Here is an 8,297-nt window from a genome sequence, read left to right as displayed (position 1 = left end):
AACCGGAGGAACGCGTCGGCGTAGATCAGTCGAGCAGGTAGTTCACACGGACAGAGTAGAGGTACGCTTGTGTGTAGCGCGCGTGCAATCGAACAGGCACCAACACGGGCAGGCGCGGTCGACACAGACACAGGTCGACACCTCACCGGCCGCTCACGGATACGACGATACGTCAGGGAAGGGGGGAAACTGCCGTTCAGTTTTCAGTTGTTCTCTCAACAGTTCTCAAGTCTCTCAAGTTCTCGTTTGCTTAGCTCGGTCGTAAATGTCGTAATATCTGTGGTTGTCAGGAGGACGCCGCATGTCACACACTTTCACTTTCGAGATACATATTGTCGTTTAATGTTTTGATCACTAATGGTTTGACAAGGACATTGTTTAAATTGTATTATTTTTTCGAGCCTTTTGAATTTATTTTCATCACGTTTTTTCTGGTAAATACCTAATCCTACACTATAAATTCAATAAATGCATAAACTGAAATTTTTTGTGGTTACACGTTACACTCGCGAGTGCGGTCTGCGTTGCGGCATTTGACTATTTGACTATTAGATTGACTTGCTTGGATTATGTGATTACGTGGATTACTTGGATTACGTGCACTACGTGGAAGGAAGGAAGAAAGGAAGGTATGTGTACATATTTATATTGGTTAATCGGTTTCATTTTGCTCAAATGTCTCCCAAAATCTTCGCGTGAAAAAGCGTGAGAACGCTTGTCGGCACACCACGCGACAGTGCCATGTGCCATCACGTATGAGGTGCTACGGGGCGAGTATGTTCACTTCAATGTAGAGTCCAAAATAGTAAATTGTTTATTTCTTTATCACTTTTTTTTATCACTTTATCACTCTCTTTTCATTATCATTATTATCATTTATCACTTTAGACAAATCCAACACAATTCAGCTTTGACCCATTCAGATTAGAATTAGCTTAACAATATTCTAAATCGGCAAAATGATGGCTAAAACCAATTCAGTAAGGCAAGTATTTAATCTTCTTCACTTGCTTCTCATCATGGAATTTTTTCATTTCTGGTAGCACATTCTTTTGTTTGTCGTTCAACTTTAATCGATTTTTTATTAATATGATTGCAATATTTGAATCAGTTAGATATTGTTACGGGTCTACCGGCATACTAATGTTACGCGTCTGTCGGTATACCCGTTGTATAGAATTGTTGGAAGATTCAGGTTGGTTACAGCGTCGTTAGGAAAACGACGCTGGAACGATTGAGAGTCGAAAGACAAACACGAGAGAGAGCGGACGTTGAAGACGTCAAAGGCGATAAAAGCGATTTAGCCAAAGATAAGTTGCCTTCCTCCGAAAAGTAGCGTATTACGGTTAATGAAAGTGTGTCCATTTATTTAGCGAAATAGAGACTTCGTTACATTGGTGTCAGAAGTGGGATTCTGCTGTTGAGCAAGCGACTAGCGGAACGAGATGCAGACTCGGTCTGTTCGTTTGGAGGAGCGTCTCGCGGCTTTGGAAGCTCGACTGCTGGAAAACCAGGCGAATTTTCGAGCGGAGGAGTTCACGTCCATGCAAACACAGTTAGCGAATAATCAGGCCAGTCTTTGCCAACTTACTTCTCTTTTGGAGAGATTTGTAGGGGATGGGAACCGTGAGGCCGCCGGTGACGTAGGTTCACGCGCGTTCAATCAATGTTCGCGTCCGTGCAATGCTAATCCATCTTGTTACCGCGTTAAGCCCGCAAAATTTAACGGTTCGGGTTCATGGAGACTGTACTTGACACAGTTTCTTACCCTGGCAAAGATTAATAACTGGGATGATACTACTAAGAGTCTGGCCCTCGTAGACTCTCTTGAGGGTGAGGCCCTTACGGCCCTGTCGTGTCTCGAGGAATCGAAACGTACCGACTTTGACGCGCTTGTTTCTCGATTAAATATTCAATATGGCAATGAGCACTTGGCTCAGCTAGACCGGTTTAGGTTCTTTAATTATAGACAACGTAGGGGAGAGTCTCTTCGGGCTTTGGCTAACCAAATTTGTTTTCTTTCCCATTCGGCTTTCCCTGACGCGACACCGGAATTTCGCGATAAACAAGCGCATCAGAGGTTCCTCGAGGCGATCGGGGACCACAATCTCAAGAGAGATGTTACTCTTGCTTCGATGAATTGTTCCACACTGGACGAGACACTCGCGATCGCGGTGAGGGTGGAAGCTCTAAATTTTCAGGACTCTTGGAGGTCCCAGCAGCCTATGCAGGAGAGTGCGAGGATGGACACGCGCCGTTTTCGTCCATACGGGGGACAGCCACGTGACTTTAGCAGACCTTTGACTTGCTGGAAATGCGGAAAAATTGGTCATATTTCTTCAAATTGTTCTTTGAATAAGACTAACGCTTCGGGAAACCAGAAGGGATCGTTGTAAAGAGGGTTGCAAACGATCAAATACAAGAAAATACCCTCTGTCGAATTTCTTCGGTTAATAACGTCGCGGTCGAGTCTGGTGTTAGCGTCATGGGCCTTCTGGATGGTCATTCCCGAAAGTTCATTGTCGATACCGGTTCGCGAGTTTCACTCCTAAAGGGGACGTCAGTTGAGGGTTGTTGCTCAATGTCAGGCGAAATACATCTTAGATCCGTTACAGGAGAGAGGGTTCAGATTTTCGGGGAGCGTAGCACTTTTGTTGAGTTTGGAAAACTACGCGTTCGGCATAGGTTTCTCGTTGTCGATATCGAGGAAGATTGCATTTTAGGGCTGGATTTTCTGTCAAGATATAGGTGTTCGGTCGATTTGGAGAATAACTGTTTGCATATTGCCGGAGTAGACAAAATTTGGTTTAATGATTGTTCTATCGATGCTTGGTCTTCGGAAAGTGGCGAAGGCATTGCAGGGGATTCTGAAGACCGGGTTTTGCCAGAGTTTTTGTTTCCGATTTTGGAAGAAAATTCCGTACTCCTGGGCCAGAGTGAGAAGGAAGACTTTAGGAATTTTCTAATTTCATTTCAAGACGTCTTCGCAAAAGATAAAAAGCAGTTGGGAAAGTGCAAGGTAGTGAAGCATCGAATAGATACGGGAGGTCACGCACCTATTAAACAAGCTCCCCGTAGGGTTCCCGTTCAGCGAAAGGACGAAGTACGGCAGTTAATTGCGGACATGGAAAACCAGGGGGTGATTGAAAAATCGGTTAGCTCTTGGATGTCGCCGGTGGTTTTAGTTAAAAAGAAAGATGGTTCGACAAGGTTTTGTATAGATTATCGCCAGCTAAACAACATAACGAAGAAAGATTCATATCCCTTACCTCGGATTGACGATACTCTGGATGCGATTGCGGGATCTTCGTGGTTTACGGTTTTGGACCTGCAGAGTGGTTATTGGCAGATCGAGATGGATGAGAGGGATCGCGAAAAGACTGCGTTTTCAGTAGGCGAAGGGTTATGGCAGTTTAGGGTGATGCCGTTTGGGTTGTGTAATGCTCCAGCTACGTTTGAGAGGTTAATGGAAAATGTTTTGGGAGATTTGACTTGGCGAAAGTGTCTCGTTTATCTAGACGATATTGTCATTTTTGGGAAGACGTTCGAAGAGGAACTGCAAAATTTGCATTTGGTATTTGATAAACTACGCGTAGCAGGTCTTCTTGTGGCTCCTCAAAAATGTTCTTTTTTTCAAGCAGAGGTGAAATACTTAGGGCACATTGTTTCTAGGGAAGGTGTTAAAACGAATCCGGAGAAAATTTCCACGATCAGAGAGTGGCCTAGACCGAGGAATAAGTCGGAAATGAAAAGCTTTTTAGGGTTGTGTACTTATTTTTCGCGGTTTGTAAAGAATTATGCCACTGTTGCAAGGCCGCTTTTTGACTTGACGGAAAATAAAAGTTTTGTTTGGTCAGAGAAAGCGGAGAAAGCTTTTGAAGAGTTAAAAATTTGTTTAACTTCAACACCGATTTTAGCTTATCCTTCGCACAGTGATCCATTCCTGTTAGATACGGATGCTTCGAATGTCGGTATAGGGGCGGTTTTACTGCAGGTTCAGGATGGTGAAGAGAGAGTGGTTGCTTATTTTAATAAATCTCTAAACAAATCAGAAAAAAAACTATTGCATTACCCGAAGGGAGTTGTTGGCGATAATTAAAGCTATAGAGCATTTTCATCATTACTTGTATGGAAGGAAATTTACAGTACGTACAGATCATGCGGCGTTATCGTGGTTACTTTCGTTTAAAAACCCTGAGGGTCAGATAGCCAGATGGTTAGAAAGACTTCAACAATACGATTTCACGATTTGTTATCGGAGTGGTAAATTACATTCCAATGCTGATGCGTTATCTAGAAGGCCTTGTTGGACAGATAATTGTAGGCGTTGTTTAAATGCAGAAAGTAGGGACGAACATTGTCAGGAGGTTGAAGAAATTCCAATCCTTCGTACTCAGTGTTCTTTGTTTGAAATGCAGGATTGGGAGAGTTCTCAGAGGAATGATCCACACTTAGAATTGGTTTTTAAAAGTAAACTGTTTGGAAAAAAGCCGCCTAAAGAAGTTTTGACGGCTACGTCACCGGAGGTTAAATTTTATTTCTCATTGTGGGAATCTTTAGAGATTCGAGATGGTCTTTTATTCAAAAAGTTGGAATCTGCGGAGGGAAAAAAGATAGTTTGGCAATTAGTGGTACCGAGAGAAAAGAAAGATGCAGTTCTTCGTGAGGCTCATGATTCGACTGGTGGGGGACATTTCGGCATCAATAAAACAGTTTCTCGGATCAGGGAACGTTTTTATTGGGTTAATTGTATTAAGGATGTAGAAAAATGGTGTAATCGTTGTGAGGTTTGTATCTCCAGGAAAGGCACGGCTAATCGTGGCAAGGGATTGTTGCAAATTTACAATGTAGGTTCTCCTTTCGAGAGAATAGCTTTAGACATCTTAGGTCCTTTACCAAAATCATTTTCTGGAAACCGTTTTATGTTAGTTGTGGCAGATTACTTCACTAGATGGCCAGAAGTAATACCTTTACCAAATTTTCAGGCTAAAACCGTAGCTAATGCGTTAATTAAGGATATTGTAAGTCGTCACGGAGTTCCTCAAGAAATTCATTCTGATCAAGGCCGAACTTTTGAATCAAATATTTTTAAAGAACTAATGATTTTGTTGGGCACTAAGAAAACTAGAACGACTCCTTTACATCCACAATCGGATGGTCTTGTAGAAAGGTTAAATAGGACAATTCTTCAATATCTTTCAATGTTTGTGTCTAAGCATCAAAGGGATTGGGACGAGTTAGTCCCTCTTTTTCTTCTTGCGTATAGGTCTGCTCAGCATGAAAGTTTAAAATTAAGTCCATCAATGATGTTATACGGTCGAGAAATTTGTTTGCCATTGGATTTGTTGCGCGGAAGTCTTCCAATTAGGAATGTTTTGTATTGTGATTTCAATTTAGATTTGAGAGATAAAATGGATACTATTCACAAATTCGTTAGAAAGCAACAAGAAATTTCTTCGTTTAAAATGAAACAGCAATATGATTCTAAAGTAGTGGAGAAATCTTTTCGGGAAGGGGATTTGGTATGGTTATATCAGCCTCTCAGAGTAAAAGGGAAGTGCCCTAAACTTCAATGTCATTGGGATGGACCGTATGTTATTAACACAAAATTGAGTGATGTTGTCTATAGGATTAAGAAGAATAAACAGAAATTTAAAGTAGTGCATGTTAATAGACTTGCGAAGTTCAATGATAAGTAGTAGTAGTACAAATTATTATTAAAAAAATCAATAATAAGCCTTAGTTTTCGAAGATGCTAACGTTATTCCTGGTTTGCTAGGAATCGCTGGTCTACTAATTTGCAGGAGTACAAGAAAAGAAAAGGAAAAGCAAGTTGTGGAGGGAGAAATTGAAGACCGCATACATTAGAATTATAATATTGTTGTTATTTTGAAGTTACTAATTGTTAATTGATATTGTTGTATTTCGGCCGCTAACCACTCCAGGTTTTTAAGCCGTGGTTTTCCCTGGAGCGTCGGGCAAATGCCGGGTTAGTTGGTGATTTTGGAGGGTCCACGGTGTTTGTTTCATTATTTTTGCTCCTACAAAATCACAGGTCATTTTTTTTTAATTTTTGAATAAAGTTCGTTTTTTTTGGAGGAGGGGGGGGGGGGGAAGTGTTACGGGTCTACCGGCATACTAATGTTACGCGTCTGTCGGTATACCCGTTGTATAGAATTGTTGGAAGATTCAGGTTGGTTACAGCGTCGTTAGGAAAACGACGCTGGAACGATCGAGAGTCGAAAGACAAACACGAGAGAGAGCGGACGTTGAAGACGTCAAAGGCGATAAAAGCGATTTAGCCAAAGATAAGTTGCCTTCCTCCGAAAAGTAGCGTATTACGGTTAATGAAAGTGTGTCCATTTATTTAGCGAAATAGAGACTTCGTTACAATATATTAGTTGATGAAAAACATCAGAAGACCTTTTGTAATTGTAGCACCAGAAATTAGAAAATTCGTTGAGATGAGAAATAAGCGAAGAAGATTAAATACTCACATTTACTCACTGTTTAATTGAAAATCTAATTTACAGAACGGAGGAAAAATATAATGTGCTCTCCAAGGAAGGAGGAGAAGGAAGCTGCGGCAACCGGGGAAGAGGAAGACCTCTAATTTTTCGCGTGGTACGTATATCTAATTATGCCATTCAATGCACATACATATATTGTACATTACTGATTTTCTTTGTATTTTTGAGGTATCCCGCCTATGCCAGAACGTACTACGGGCCACAAGTTTGGGGAAGCAGAGGCAACACCGTGTAATAATCACAATATATACAGGATGAGTCACCTAACGTTTGTACCTCAAATATCTTCGTTGTTTCTAAAGATACGTAAAATATGGTAAGGACAAAGTTGAATGGTACAATGGGGCTGACACGATGCCAAAAAAAATTTTGTTTTATGTCATTTTTTTAGAGATATCAAGGTCATCTTGACTTTTTTAAATGGTATGAGGTATTTTTTAATACATCAATCGATCCAGCTGGACATTTGTTGTAAAAAAAAGTACTAACGTATGTATGTCGAAAAGTTAGTAGTTCACGAGATATTTCAATTTAAATAACTCTAAAACACCATTACTGTCGTACTAAGACGTTAGCGTTTACATACTTGTGTAACGTTTACAAAATATTAAAAAATGATGTTTTGTCAACTTTTTTATCTGGGCATGTAACGATAATTTAAAAAATGCGTTTTATAGATTTCGGTAACTTATATGCATACTGAAAATTTCATTGAAATCGGTCAACATTGCAATGAGCTACAAACGTTTAAAGATGATCACGTAAGGGCGAAATGCCCTGGCAAGGCTGAAAATCTGCGACTTTCACCCTTAAACTCTCATCTTTAAACGTATGTAGCTCATTGCAATGTTGACCGATTTCGATGAAATTTTCAGTATACATATAAGTTACCGAAATCTATAAAACGCATTTTTTAAATTATCGTTACAGGCCCAGATAAAAAAGTTGTCAAAACATCATTTTTTAATATTTTGTATAATTACTACCAATTGCAATCGTAATCAATTTTTGTTTACTTATTCTCTAGCGAACTAGCCGGTCTAACATCTTAAAAGAATTCAAGTCCTTTGGCCCAATTTCTAAAAAGTTGTGCGATTTTTAAGGATGTCCACTTATTATTGTCGCTGACTGTACATAAGTTAGTACTCTTTTATAATGAATGTCCAGCTGCATCGATTGATGTATTAAAAAATACCTCATTCCATTTAAAAAAGTCAAGATGACCTTCATATCTCTAAAAAAATGACATAAAAACAAAAATTTTTTAGCATCGTGTCAGCCCCATTGTACCATTCAACTTTGTCTTTACCATATTTTACGTATCTTTCGAAACAACAAAGATATTTGAGGTGCATACGTTAGGTGACTCACTCTGTAGATTTAGGTCCATGTAAAGGTTGTAAATTTTTGTAATTTCCAATAATAAAGCATAGTAATAATAAAAAATTATAATATTTATTATTCCTTGTGTGTCATTGTCCCTATCACAGTCCCTATGTCTTCACCAACTCCCCCTGCGGCGTATTAAAAAATAAAAAAATATCAATTTTCTTTTCCCTTATACGACGAGAATTTTTTTGCATAAAGACCCGATAAGAGGGAAGAAGTAACATTCAATTTAGTTTCTATCTCTTGCAATCGATGCAGACAATTTTTATTTTGCATAAAGATCCGCAGTCTAGGAAAACTACTACAAATACTACAATAAATAAAATCTATCATTTAATTTTCCCGCCTCGAATGCGTACAAAATAAGTAAAAAGGAAG

At 39.6% G+C, this 8,297-nt stretch overlaps 1 long non-coding RNA gene across 1 annotated transcript; it reads left to right on the top strand.

Annotated features, from left to right (window-relative positions):
• Positions 1 to 203: 203 nt before the first annotated feature.
• On the top strand, positions 204 to 8,297 carry LOC143216981 (uncharacterized). The gene is made up of 3 exons (XR_013010696.1): positions 204 to 629; positions 6,534 to 6,624; positions 6,699 to 8,297. It is a non-coding gene; the product is annotated as an uncharacterized LOC143216981 (long non-coding RNA).

Source organism: Lasioglossum baleicum, chromosome 2 (genome assembly GCF_051020765.1).
Source record: "Lasioglossum baleicum chromosome 2, iyLasBale1, whole genome shotgun sequence".
In the NCBI taxonomy this organism is placed as follows: Eukaryota; Metazoa; Arthropoda; class Insecta; order Hymenoptera; family Halictidae; genus Lasioglossum; species Lasioglossum baleicum.
The sequence above is the reverse complement of the archived record's forward strand: the minus strand, read 5'-3'. Positions and strand labels throughout refer to the sequence as shown.